The sequence below is a fragment of the Castor canadensis genome, chromosome 11, assembly GCF_047511655.1.
Source record: "Castor canadensis chromosome 11, mCasCan1.hap1v2, whole genome shotgun sequence".
Classification (NCBI taxonomy): domain Eukaryota; kingdom Metazoa; phylum Chordata; class Mammalia; order Rodentia; family Castoridae; genus Castor; species Castor canadensis.
In genome coordinates, this window is record NC_133396.1 from 140,091,791 (window position 1) to 140,105,381 (window position 13,591).

The 13,591-nt window shown below is 48.3% G+C and overlaps 1 protein-coding gene across 2 annotated transcripts in view; it reads right to left on the minus strand.

The window, feature by feature from the left end:
- Smyd3 (SET and MYND domain containing 3) overlaps positions 1-13,591 on the minus strand; it is a 567,702-nt gene that overhangs the window by 38,038 nt on the left and 516,073 nt on the right. The window lies entirely within an intron of this gene.

Here is a 13,591-nt window from a genome sequence, read left to right on the forward strand (position 1 = left end):
TCAAAATTAGGCTGATGAAGAAGAATAATCTGGGCAGAAGGAATGGTAGGTGCAGAGGTCCTGTGGCACAAAACAACACAGAGAACTCAAGGAACTGATTAAAGAGAAAGTCTAGAGGCTCCTGCATGTACAGGGGTTACAGAGTGCCATTTTGCAGTGGTGGAGATGCTGCATGCTGGAGGAGCTGAATCAGCCCTGGTGATGAATGGGAGCCCACTCTGGTCCCCCACTGATGCTTTAGGTCCAAGCGAGGGAGAGCAAGGTCAGAGGCAGGGTCAGCCAGATGGTGATTTTCCTCTACACTCTGCTCCAAACCAGGCACATAAGCAGCACCCAATGAACGGGAATGCTTCTGGAAAAACACACAAAAGCTAAGTCTCTTCATGGCAGAGGGTGGCCCGAGTCCTGATGCAGGGTTGCCCAGCTCAGCCCCAGTGCAGGTGAGTGGCTCCAGGATCCTTTGGCTCCATCACCTGAGTCATTTGCACAGACATTGCTAATTCTGGGACAGACGGCTGAACATCTTTATGGCTCTGCCAAGTGTTGGGACTCGGCTTCGGGGTCAAATTTGAATCCAAGACTCCGGATGGAACTGTTTCATCTAATCACCAGCTCCACTAGATCCACTGGGAAATAAGTGAACTTTTGCTTAATTCATCCTGCATTTCTGAGAAAATCGTATTTTTGAATTGAAACGTATTACATCTGCCACAAAAACTCGGGGAAAGTAAAGGCAGGTATGCAAACGGCCCCTTCCTGAACATCTGCGGTGGACTTGGTGGTTGTCCTGAGACAGGGACGAGGGAGGGGCTGCGTGGGGCTCCATCCAGGCTGTCTTCAATAAACTGCGCCAGGCGAAGGCCCCACCCTGGGATAAGCTGCTCACTCCCATGGTCCACCTTGAGCCCCCGGCACGGGGCACGCCATCACCAAACTCCTCTGGGCGTCTAACGGGCATGACATCCACTGGGAGAAGAAAACTGCATTTCTCCTCGAAAGAGGCCTGGTAGGTAACACAGGAGTCTTCCCGAATCCCTCCCACATCAGAGCACCACTTGCCATGCTATTTAACACAATGGATCCGTTCATCTTGCTAACTGACTGACTGTGCAAAGTAGCACGGGGAGGGGCAGGAGTCCCAAACTCAGGGCACGGCAGGCAACACTGTCTCCCCGGTACCCAAGGTTGATGTGAGCACTGTCTTGCTTTCTTCAGCAGGGCTGTGGAGCTGGGCTCTGCTGGACAGATAACCGTTTTCTGAAGGTAATGAGTTTATCTATCTCTTAGGAAAGTAATGGAGGGAGGGAGGGACAAAGAGGGGACTTGCGCACACTCACACTCACATTGCTAGAAATTCAATTTATTAAACAGAAATTGGGGTCTCTTTCAGCCTCCAGCTGGCTGGCTTCTGAATGCTGGAGGTCGTGTGTGTTTGGAAGTCCCCGAGGACGCTCCAGCCAGCAGGTCCTGCAGGACAGCAGCCTCCTTCTTTCACTGAGCAGGATGCAACCCTACAACAGTGCTTGAATAATTGTGGGCACTGAAGAAACATTCCTTGAAGAAATGAATGCATGGATGAACCCTCCTGAAGCTCCTAGGCACACTTGATCTTCTTGAGAGCAAGTCCAGAAAGATGGCGTAAATCAGGTTCATAAAGCAGCATTTGGTAGGAATTTACATACACTGATGGACACATGCAGCCCGCTTAAAATCCAAAAGCTTCAGAAACAGTCTGATCAGGGCGTTCTGTGTTGTTGAGCCTGACAATGAGAGCTAACCAGAAAGGACAGGAGAGCCGAGAAAGGGGAAGGGAGCCGCTCAGAGAAAAGGGGGGCGAGACAGAGATTGGCTCGTCTGTTTTCCAGACTCTGGACAGTTAAGCATGCTGGTCCTCTCTTCCATTCTTTTGTTTAAAATCTTGCTTTTTTGGAATTTTAGGAAATTTGTTCTAAATTGCATTCTTCGGGCTAATTTCTCCTTCAACATTTTTTCCTTGGTGTTTTATTTCAGTGACAAGTTTTCACTGCTAAGTTTCTACTTGGTTCTGCTCCTGCACTCCTGCCCCTGCTGCACTTATGTTTGCCCCTTCCCATGGGACACTGTTTCTGTTTAAGGAATGTAAACGTATTTATCACTCTCATCCTATCATTTTACTTCCATGTGGAGAGAATGTCTTATCTGTGGGTTTCCTCGGTCCCTTTCTCAACACTGTTTCCTCATCATGAACAGAATCTTAAACAGTGGCCCAGGGACCTGCAGTGGCAGGGACACTGGGAGTCCAGTGCTGAGCTGGCAAGCGGTGAGGCTCCGTTCCTGGGCAGGGTCAGCAGACACCGAGCGTCACGGAAGTCACTGTTGCAGGCGCAGGTTGGAGTTGCTCTTCTCACCTCCTCCTGTAGGTGAGGGTGCCACAGAGCCCTGGTTTCAGCAAGGCTGACTCCATGCCCCAGGCCACAGGGTGTGGATCATACCCCTGGCACATTCAGTAGCCCAGTTTTGGCTGCTTCTCCTGCTCTACCACAGAGCCAGGCAGAGCAAAGTTGCAAACACTCACGATATTCCCACACTGTGTCTTCCTGACAAAACCTGCTGACCCATCTGTCACCCACAGCAGCCTACCTACAAACACAAGGTCAGGAGTGTGTTCAGGCATGTCCGATGAGAAAGGGGACACATTTCTTGGGTTGACTGGTCTGATTTCCTTTTCAAGACTTAGATGACGGTACTAACTGGAACTAAAAAGCTGCTATGTCTAAACAATTGAAAATTCCATCACTTGAATATTTTCTTAAAAATTAAAAAAAAAAAACAACAAAAAAAACTTAACCAGTTAGGACTAACTGGATGATGACATGCCCAAATGGATGGCAGTGAAATTCTGGATTCTTTAGTAAAAATGCTCTTGATTTGTTGTAAACCTGCACAATAACGCAGAGTAACGGCTTACAGATCACCGCCAAGAGGAGGCTCTGTGGGCTGCTCTAACGCACAGCACGGAGCTGCCTATGATTAACTATGTTTATTTGGGCAGCACGCAGTAAAAACAGCAGGAATGGGCTGGCGTTTCCTCTATAATTTCCTGTATATCCATCATTTCCTTAGGAAACGTTTTTTCCTTCTGCAGACATTGGAAATTGAACATCAGCCAAGCCTTCTCTAAATTCCCATAAATTCAGAGTCAGGCCAGACCAATGAGATTTGACCTGCAGAGTGCAGCCCCAGCTCCCCAGTCCCAGCAGCCCCATCCCTGGCTCCCCGTTTACTGCAGCTACATCACTGCCCCATTTTGCTTCCAAGCATGCAGCCGGCGTGTGCTGAAGCGGGGAGTCTGTTTCCACTCACTCTCTGTGGAAGGCACACTGACTCAGTGGGAGGAGAAAGGCCGTGATTTAAGGTGCTGTACCCCAAGGCACAGCAATGGTTGCGAGGACCAAGGAGAGCTCTGGCAACTGTGCACTCCAGGGCAGGCTGGGGAGGAAACAGCTGCTTAGGGAGATAAGCGAGTGAAAGGATTCCTGGTTTGGGAAGGAACTTTCTACTCCAGGACCAAGGTCCAGACACAGACTGTCAGGGGGTCCGGTGCAGTGTCCCTTTGATCAGGGCCTTACAGAAAATGGCCTGCTCTAGAGATGTCAGGTCTACTAAAATGTCCCCTACTGGCTGCTTTTCAATACTAAGCCAAGTCACCTCTTCTCGTGTACTTTTGGGTTCCAAAAAAGAGCTGCACCAAGAGTTTACTGTCCAAGCACAATAAGCTGTGCGTTCCAGGGAATTCCACCTTCAACAGCAGTAGGGCTTTTCACGGGACGGGTTCAAGGATGCTCAATACCTCAGATTTGCAGCGCAGGGCACAGAAACCAGATGAAGCTTTCTTCATTAGGCACAAATGCTACAAGATAAATTTGTCTAGAAAGTTGAAACGTTCCTACTTAAGACAAAATATACAACTCTCAACCATCACTGCCTGTTTCAAATTCCGGGAAACCACAGAGGATTCTTGGATCAGGCTGCTACGAGCCAGCAGGGCAGTGCCCAGCTAAGCCTGTGTCACCCTCGCTTCAGGTCATGGCAAGTTCAGTCTGAGAATCCATAAGACTGGGGAGCTGTGGCCTTTCAACACACATGGCTCATCTCTGGCCTTCCCCACACCTGAGAGCCACCCGCTGCAGAGAGGACTGGGGGAGCTGTCTCAGGGCCCTGGGCTCAGTTCTCTCTGGTGCCCACACGTGCTGTGGCCAAGCCAGCATGGGCCCAGAGGAGGCTGAAGAGCAGTGGGCAGTGCCCCTTCTCGGCCATAGCCGCCTCTCCCCAGAGCTGCTTCTTCCTCCTCAGCAGTGCTCGGTATCGTCAAATCCTTCCCTTCAGCCCATTTTCTTCCACAATGCACTTGGCCCAGGTCCTGCTCTGCTTAGTCCCCTAGGACTGTGTCTGTGTCCCCATCCTGCTCTGCTATTTCCTGTACCACTCACTGCAGATGTCCAGGGCCTGTCGGTAACCCAAGCACCTATCCAACTGATGGCATCGCTTCTTCTCCTTGCTCCCTCCCTGCTCTCCACAGGCCCTACCTGGCTCTGAGAACAGAACCCAACCCCAGGCAGGAAGCAGCCACAGGACAGGCTCCCACGCAAGTCAGGTGGAGAGAGCTGTTGGGGGGCAGGACGCTGGGAATGCCATGGAGACACAGCGAGGGTACTTGGCCATGGACAGTGTGACTCCCGAGTAGGGCTGCCCTGAGCCGGGTGGCAGTGCCCTTTGACTGAAAAGTTCAGCTCTCCATATTCCGACTGCTGCCCTCTGACCCCCTTCAACCTGGGCTCTCTGAAGGATCTGGAAGATTTCACCCACAGAGCCAGCAGAGAGTGTTAGCACAGGCGGAGGGGCTGTCGTCCACTCAGTCCCACCCCCTCCCCTTTCACAAGAAATCGCAGCATCATAGGCTGGGATGTTTATGACAGGACACTGGGCTACCCTGAGGCAGATCAGGGGACAGAAGAGTTCCCGTGAATAGACGTGCCACGCTCTGTGTAAAGCATGGATGATGTGACCATGGGAGGGACAAGCACGGCACATCGCTCTCCTCCCACCCTGGCTTCTGACACTGACCAGGCTGCCCCTTCACCAAGCTGTCCTGCTTTCCCATATTATTCTGGAGGAGAGCTCATGCTGGTTACTATGGGCCATGGCCATGGTTCTGACAGTCCTTCCACGTACAGTCCCGGGACAGGACGGCTTCCCCCCCTAGCTCTCAGCATAGTCTATAACCATCTGCTCTATTTTGGTAATGATAGCATTAATGCCTGTGGCTCACACTAGCATACAGGCTGTCCAGTGACAAGGTTCATATATGCACTTTTAAAAAAGCAGTACAATATCTAACAGTGCTCACACGTGAGAGGTACTCAACAAACGCCTAGATGGCTGAGATGAAGGAATGGTTCAAGAACGCAGGCCCACACGAATAGCCAAGGCAATACTCAGTCAAAAGAACAATGCTGGAGATATCACGATACCTGACTTCAAACTATATTACAAAGCAATAATGATAAAAACAGCATGGTACTGGTACAAAAACAGACATGAACACCAGCGGAACAGAATAGAGGACCCAGATATGAAGCCACACAACTATAACCAACTTGTCTTTGACAAAGGAGCTAAAAATATACGATGGAGAAATAGCAGCCTCTTCAACAAAAACTGCTGGGAAAACTGGTTAGCAGTCTGCAAAAACCTGAAACTAGATCCATGTTTATCACCCTATACCAAGATTAACTCAAAATGGATCAAGGACCTTAATATCAGACCCCAAACTTTAAAGTTGATACAGGAAAGAGTAGGAAATACTCTGGAGTTAGCAGGTATAGGTAAGAACTTTCTCAATGGAACCCCAGCAGCACAGCAACTAAGAGATAGCATAGATAAATGGGACCTCATAAAACTAAAAAGCTTCTGTTCTTCAAAAGAAATGGTCTCTAAACTGAAGAGAACACCCACAGAGTGGGAGAAAATATTTGCCAGCTACACATCAGACAAAGGACTGATAACCAGAATATACAGGTAACTCAAAAAACTAAACTCGCCCAAAATTAATGAACCAATGAAGAAACGGGCAAATGAACTAAACAGAACTTTCTCAAAAGAAGAAATTCAAATAGCCAAAAAACACATGAAAAAATGCTCACCCTCTCAAGCAATAAAGGAAATGCAAATTAAAACCACGCTAAGATTCCACCTCACCCCTGTCAGAATAGCCATCATCAGCAACACCACCAACAACAGGTGTTGGCGAGGATGCGGGGGAAAAAGGAACCCTCTTACACTGTTGGTGGGAATGTAGACTAGTACAACCACTCTGGAAAAAAATTTGGAGGCTACTTAAAAAGCTGAACATTGATCTACCATATGATCCAGCAATACCACTCTTGGGGATATACCCAAAAGACTGTTACTCCAGAGGCACCTGCACACCCATGTTTATTGTGGCACTATTCACAATAGCCAAGTTATGGAAACAGCCAGGATGCCCCACCACTGACGAATGGATTAAGAAAATGTGGTATCTATACACAATGGAATTTTATGCAGCCATGAAGAAGAACGAAATGTTATCATTCGCTGGTAAATGGATGGAATTGGAGAACATCATTCTGAGTGAGGTTAGCCTGGCCCAAAAGACCAAAAATCGTAAGTTCTCCCTCATATGTGGACATTAGATCAAGGGCAAACACAACAAGGGGATTGGACTTTGAGCACATGATAAAAGCGAGAGCACACAAGGGAGGGGTGAGGATAGGTAAGACACCTAAAAAACTAGATAGCATTTGTTGCCCTTAACACAGAGAAACTAAAGCAGATACCTTAAAAGCAACTGAGGCCAGTAGGAAAAGGGGACCAGGAACTAGAGAAAAGGTGAGATCAAAAAGAATTAACCTAGAAGGTAACACCCACGCACAGGAAATCAATGTGAGTCAATGCCCTGTATAGCTATCCTTATCTCAACCAGCAAAAACTCTTGTTCCTTCCTGTTATTGCTTATACTCTCTCTACAACAAAATTAGAGATAAGGGCAAAATAGTTTCTGCTGGGTATTGAGGGGGTGGAGGGGAAGAGGGAGGCGGTGGGGTGGATGGTAAGGGAAGGGGGTGGGGGAAGGGGGGAGAAATGACCCAAACATTGTATGCACATATGAAAAAAATAATCAATTAAAAAAAAAAAAAGAACGCAGGCCCAGATGGCTGAGGCGGAAGGCAGAGCACGGGCCCGGCATGCAGATGCACGGTGGCCAGAGTCGGAAATGCCCCACAGGCTCAGGGGTTGGACGCTTGCTCCCTGGATGGGGGCACTATTTGGGGAGGTCATAGAAACTTTAGGAGGTGGGGCCTAGTTGGAAGAAGTAGGTCCCTGGTGTCGTGACTTTGAAGGCTGCATCAGGTCTCCAGTCCCTTCTTTGTGCTTCCTTTTCTCCATGAGGTGACTGACACTCCTGTCACATGATGTACCCAAGCACACAGAACCAAGTGACCGTGTACCGAGCCTGTGAAACTGAGCTGAAACAAATCCTGCCTCCCTTCCGGTGCTTTTCTGAGGGTTTTGGTCACAGAGATGGAAAATCTGACTAATAAAAGATGTGCCTTGGTAAATTAATTTTAGCTTTTACAGATGAAAGTAGTTGAGAAAGATGACATCGGGATAACAGCAGAAGAAAGGTTTGGTCTTAGCGTTTTGTAGACCATAAGGAAAGACAAGGGCTTTTCTTCAATTAGGAGCAAGCAGTAGCCATCCCAGCACCAACAAGGGCAGGGAGGGGTGTGGGGGCAGGCTGCAGGAGAGGGAAGGTCTCCAGGTGCCTGAAGACAGACGGCTATCTCCTGGCCAATATGGCTAAGATTTATGCTGCCCTCCCAATGGGGAGGACATGGAACAGAGCACACTGTGGTTCGAGGTAGAATGGGCTTTACATGGTTTTCACTTGTGTGGGGTGCAGGGACCCGCAACAAATTCTTGGTTCATCACGTAACACCCTGAGTTGCAAAAGCCCTGTAGGTATTATGTGGGGTGCCAGAACTGACAGGATCTCATTTGGCTTTTAAGGGCCCGTTTCTGGTACACAAACCCCATAAACAGAGAATTTGATCTTAAACAAGTTTACTTTTGTCTGGCAAAGCTATAGATTATACCAGAACCAATTACAAGCGTTTAAAGTCACTAAACTTTTAAGTATGTAAAAGAATTCAAAGCAGTACTAATGTCAATGGACACAGTATCAGATTTGACAAGGTGGATTATGAGGTGGTGGAGAAGTGTTTCCAGAAAATGGTGATTATCAGGTCCACTGGCCTGCAGGGACTGGGAAGCCGCCAGCCTTGGCCTGGACTTAGCCAAGGTTTTTAGCCAGATTTGGAGGAAGATAGTTAGGATATGTTTGTAAATCTGCAGCTGCCGTGAGGCTGAGGGAAGGGACAGCACCCCTGTAACCCCAGCCTTGAGGCTGAATCCACTGGAAACTCCACCTCCTCATCTACACACAGGACAAGAAGACTCCTCTGAGTCACTGTGCACAACTAATCCAGAGGCACGGGCCGTGAGCCAGTACAGCCAGTTACCTTTCTTAACACAAACAGTACTAGAGTCAGTCTCCAATTAGAAAAATGGGCTTAAACGAGCCATCATTACCAAGCTACAGCTGTGCAGCTTCAAGAAGATCGCTCTAGACAAGCATCCACACAAAAAAAGATACACAAAGAAAACAAACGAGTGACCAAACTCCTGCTCAACAAAACCACCCAAACCAAAGGCCAACTGCTTAACACCACCAAATCATGCTGCTCCAAAACACAACAAGGCCGATTAAAGCCTTGCTGTGTCAGCTGATGAGTCCCACCGGCTGTGCATTGTAGCACAAGTGCGACAAATCCAGTGAGCTGCCAGCAGGACTGTATGAACATGGCTGCTGACGTGTTCTGGTGGGTTCTATTTTAAAATCATTGAGGAACTTCCAGAGTAAACCTGCATTAATAAAAAAAAAAAATTGAGGACCCCAGAATGGGAGCGCTGTGACTCAATGGTGTTCCCAAGACAGAGATCTGGGAGGTTTTATGTCACAAGTTCATCAGGAGCCCAATGCTCTGAGTCACTGAGGTCCTCAGTGGAACCAGATCACAAGGTCCCTTTCTTTTTATTTGATTTTAACTACAATTTATGAAAATAGCTACTTGATATTAACAGGATGACTGTTTTATTTTATTCACTTATTCTCTTAGAAATTTAATTTTTGACAGTACTGAGGTTTGAACTCAAGGCCTTGAGCTGGCTAAGCAGGTGCTCAAGCCACCCCAGCCAACCCCAGCCTTTGTGCTTTAGTTATTTTTCAGGTATGTCTTGTGATTTTTTGCTCCACCAGCCTTTGTGTATGCTTTCCACATTGCTGGGATGACAGAAGCATATCACCATGCCTGGCTTGTTGATTAAGATGGGGTCTTGCTAACTTTTTGCCAAGGATGGCCTCTAACTACATTCCTCTCCGCTCCACCTCAACGGCAGCTGTGAAATGGGTGGACAGAGCCTAATGTCCGCCTCTGGAGATGGTGCTGCTCTGGACTGAAGGAAGAAGACAGGAGCAGAACCGGGTGCCTCACAGCCCTCCACCCCCGGCCCGCTCTGACCCTGGGCACATTTCTGGACCCACTGAGACCGACGTTCTCATCTGAGAAGTAAGGGACTGCAGCCAGGGCATCTTTAAGCCTTGTCTAGCTCTGAATCCTATAATCCACTGACTGCCTGGGCATACAGGCAGGCTGGCCTTTTGGGAACTTGAGGTTACCCCTGCCCCCACAGGTGCCAGAAATGAGGTAAAACCAAGGGTGCTCAAGACTGGCAGCACTGGCCAAGCAGCACCACGGCTTCTGCAAATGCATCCTCTTTTCTCACTAGGTGAGTCAGGAGCCCAATTTAATGTGGAACTCACAATCCTGTCTGGACCGTCCGACAGTGACAGGAAAGACGGTCATCTCAAGACAAGGTGCATGAGTGGCTTGCCGTGTGCTCACACACGAGTCATTTGCCTCTGGCTGTTGCTATCCCACCAAGGCGCAGGACAGGCACCAGGAACAAACCAGCAACCAAGTGAGGAAAAAAAGCCGGTTTTGCGAGGCCTCCCTGGCACAATTGTGGCCTCTGAGAAGCACAGCCAGCGAGCCTGCACCTGAAGGTCAGCTATGTGGGCTTGCTAACTTGGTCATCAGGAATGGTGGACGAGCAACAGTGTCCCATGGCAAACTCTACACAAAGAGTGCTGGTGGCCAGAGAACGTCGAGTCCCACAGGACCTCCTCTGGGGGCAGTGCCAGCAGAAAGATGGATGACAACCCAAATGAAAAGTCTGGCCACTTGGACGCTAAGGGGCTTTTATATAGCAAAGAGACAATTATGGAAGCACCTTCTGGAAAGTTTTAGAATTAGGTGAGAAAAATTCATAATTTCTAGAGTTAACAAAGGTTGAAAGGAAAAATGACAGACTTGCACAGACCCATCCATTTAAAAAAATTCTAAAAACTGAAACATCTGGTTATGAAGCTAACACAAGAAGAAATGGACAGAGAGACAACATTCTGCTTTATCTTTTGAGTCCTGGATCCAGCCGTTCCTGAAGCTAGACCCTGTTACACAGACAAATACATTTCTTCTTAACACACATACTTACACTCGCGGTAACAACCATAATATACACAAGAGCTCGTGATGCTGGACCAAACTCCCTTACAATGTTCAGCTAAGCTGGATGCCTGTAATCCTAACTACTTGGGAGGCTGAAATTGGGAGGATCTCAGTTTGAGGCCAGCCTGGGCAAATATTCCATGAGACCCCCATTTTCAAGATAACAAGAGCAAAATGGACTGTGGTTCAAGTGGTAGAGCACCTGCTTTGCAAGTGGAAAGCCCCAAATTGAAACCCTAATCCCACCAAAAATAAATAAATAAATAAATAAATAAAAATGTTCAGCTAAATCACAACAGGCAGGACCTACTTCATACTGAAAACACAAAAAAGCGTAGGGCTCTAGTTCACAGAGTCAAGGTCCGGGTAGCTGGAAGCAAGCAGAGATGAACTGCTTATCGAAGATTCCAGGTGAAAGAAAGCTTCCCCTCAAAACAGTAGGAGCAGGAGAAAGCCTTCTCCCATCTGTAGATTCAGCCAGTGTGCCACCCTCTAGTGCTGGGAAGGGAAGACTCGGGCTGCCTCAGAGTCAAATCTTAAGAACAGAGACAAACACACGCTTATCATGTCTTCACTGGAGGCCAGAAACAAGGCTGGGTGAACTGTGCAGAACAGCACAGCCACGAGCTGGAGCTGGACTTCACAGATTCAAACCATCAGAATAGCCTCTGAAGGTAAGAGTCAGATGGTGCTCAGTGTCAGGTCACTTGGGCTTTTCTGGGCTGGCAGCATTTGCTGAAGTCCAATGCATGAAGAGACAGCCTCTGCTCATTTGTGTCCTGTGACTTCTAGTTTCTCTGCTTTGGGCAAACACAGGTTGATTGTAATTCACTGCCAAAGTCTATAGCATGAGCAGGAGAGAAGCTAGAACTCAAAACCTGGCGTTTAACCCTTTGTTAGTCACCATTTGAAAATCAGTATTCAGTGTTGAACTCACCCATGGCTCCAAGCAAGCAAAAGAAAATCATATGCCTTGCCCTCTCCCGTAAGCACCACGAGATCCAGTGTCTGTGTCTCCAGACAAACGCCCGCAGAACCCAGGCCCGGACCCCTGGCTGGGCGTCTGAGCGCTGACCTACGTCACACTGCCAAGCTCTTCAGCGGACAGCAGATGACTGAGGTGGAGCGGGCTCTGCTCTTGCCACCCCACCTTCTATCTAACCAATCTAGCCATCCCTGCGGCCATCTGAGCGCCTACTATGTGTAGGGAACATGTCAGATTCTGGGGAGACAGTAAGCAGTCAGATGGTCTTTTCAGTTATTCGACGTCTTTGTACTCCCAGGAAAGATGGGAGGAAGAGAAAGAAGAGCAAGTGTTCTAACCTGGAGCCACACCAGAATATTCTAAAACCACTCCAGAGCGGAGTGCAGAGTGAAAGTCTGCTGGGGAAGGGGGCCAGCACTCTGTCCCAGGATCAATGATAAAAACAGTGACTGCTAATATTTGTTGAGTACTTACCTGTGCCACCTGTCACTTAATCCTCACTTACCTAGGAGCCTGGCACAGTTAACAAGCCCGCGTTCGGCTGGGGAGACTCGATCCTGGTTTAAAGGAGAGTGTCTCAAAGCAATGGAGGCGACTCCAGCAGCACAGCCCTTGCTGCTGCGCCGCTGGTGCTCATTTTGTAATTACGCCTGGCCACGGGGACGGGCAGCGTTTCTTAAGATGAACTTTCAAAGTGGTTTAAAAAATTTTAAAAGTAAGCTATTTATCTTACCAAGAGTTAGGATGACTTGGGGGCTGAGAATGGGCCTAAGGATCATTTCAGCTGCCAATCAAGCGTGGGTGTGGCCAGGCCACTGCCCACTCTGTCCTCTCCACCTAGCACCCCATGGCTGTGCGGCACAGGCACAAGGAAGCCAGGAAGCAGCGAGTCCTGTGCCAGGTGGGCTGCAGCGGGCCACCCTCCTTCCCACATCCAGCCGGGCTGACCGGGTTCCTCTCTCCTGGGTCTCTGTGCAGCCACAACCCCAGGCCAGTAAAACACCTTACAGAGGTCCAGAAATTACATATTAGTACAGCTCTGCCATGCAAGCGTATTTACCAAGAAGGAAACAAAAGCAGGAGTGAGGAAGAGAGAAAAACATGGGCCAGGACCAGAGAAAGTCTGAACAATTCAGCTTCCTGACTGCCGACCAAATGTCAACGCCTCCTTGGCTGGTGACAACTCAGGAATGTACCCCGAGTGGCACAGAGCTACTTGAGGGAAGCCAGCCTGGCAGCAGAGATATGACTGGCACACATAAGTGACAGTGACACAGCCAAGTCACAACTGCACCCACCAGCAGCCTTTTGCTCATGGACTGCTGGTCATTTTCCAGTTCCTAAGAAATCAAGCAAAATGACAATTCACCATAAAAAAAAAAAAATCCTTTACACTCTGTTCTGTCTCCTCACAGCTCCACTAGCGACAGCATCTGATCCAAGCTGAATTATTACACATCTATAGATTAATCCCAGAATTCTCAAGGGCCCAAGTTTGTAATTTCCCTGAAAAAAAAAAAAAGACACAATCTACACCGTGAAAAATTTAATTGCACTTTAATTACCAGTTAAACTGAACGGCGTGAGATATGGGTGCCTTCAAGTTTTAATAGCATTATGATTCCAGGAGAATTTTGAAGGGAAATAATTGAATCTCTCGGGAGTTCTCTCTTCTTCTGCCACTGCCAAAATCAAAATGAGAGCAGAGCAAGCTGTAAAGGGTGATTTGGATTCTTCCAGATCACAACCCAGGATGGCCCCCAGCAACAATATGACCCTCCCTCCCCAGGCAGCTGCAGCACATTTCCTGACATGCTAATTCGGAACCAGTTTCCTGCCACTGAGTTCTGGTACATTAAACAGATAACAGCTCTTGGCTGGGATGTTCTCTCAC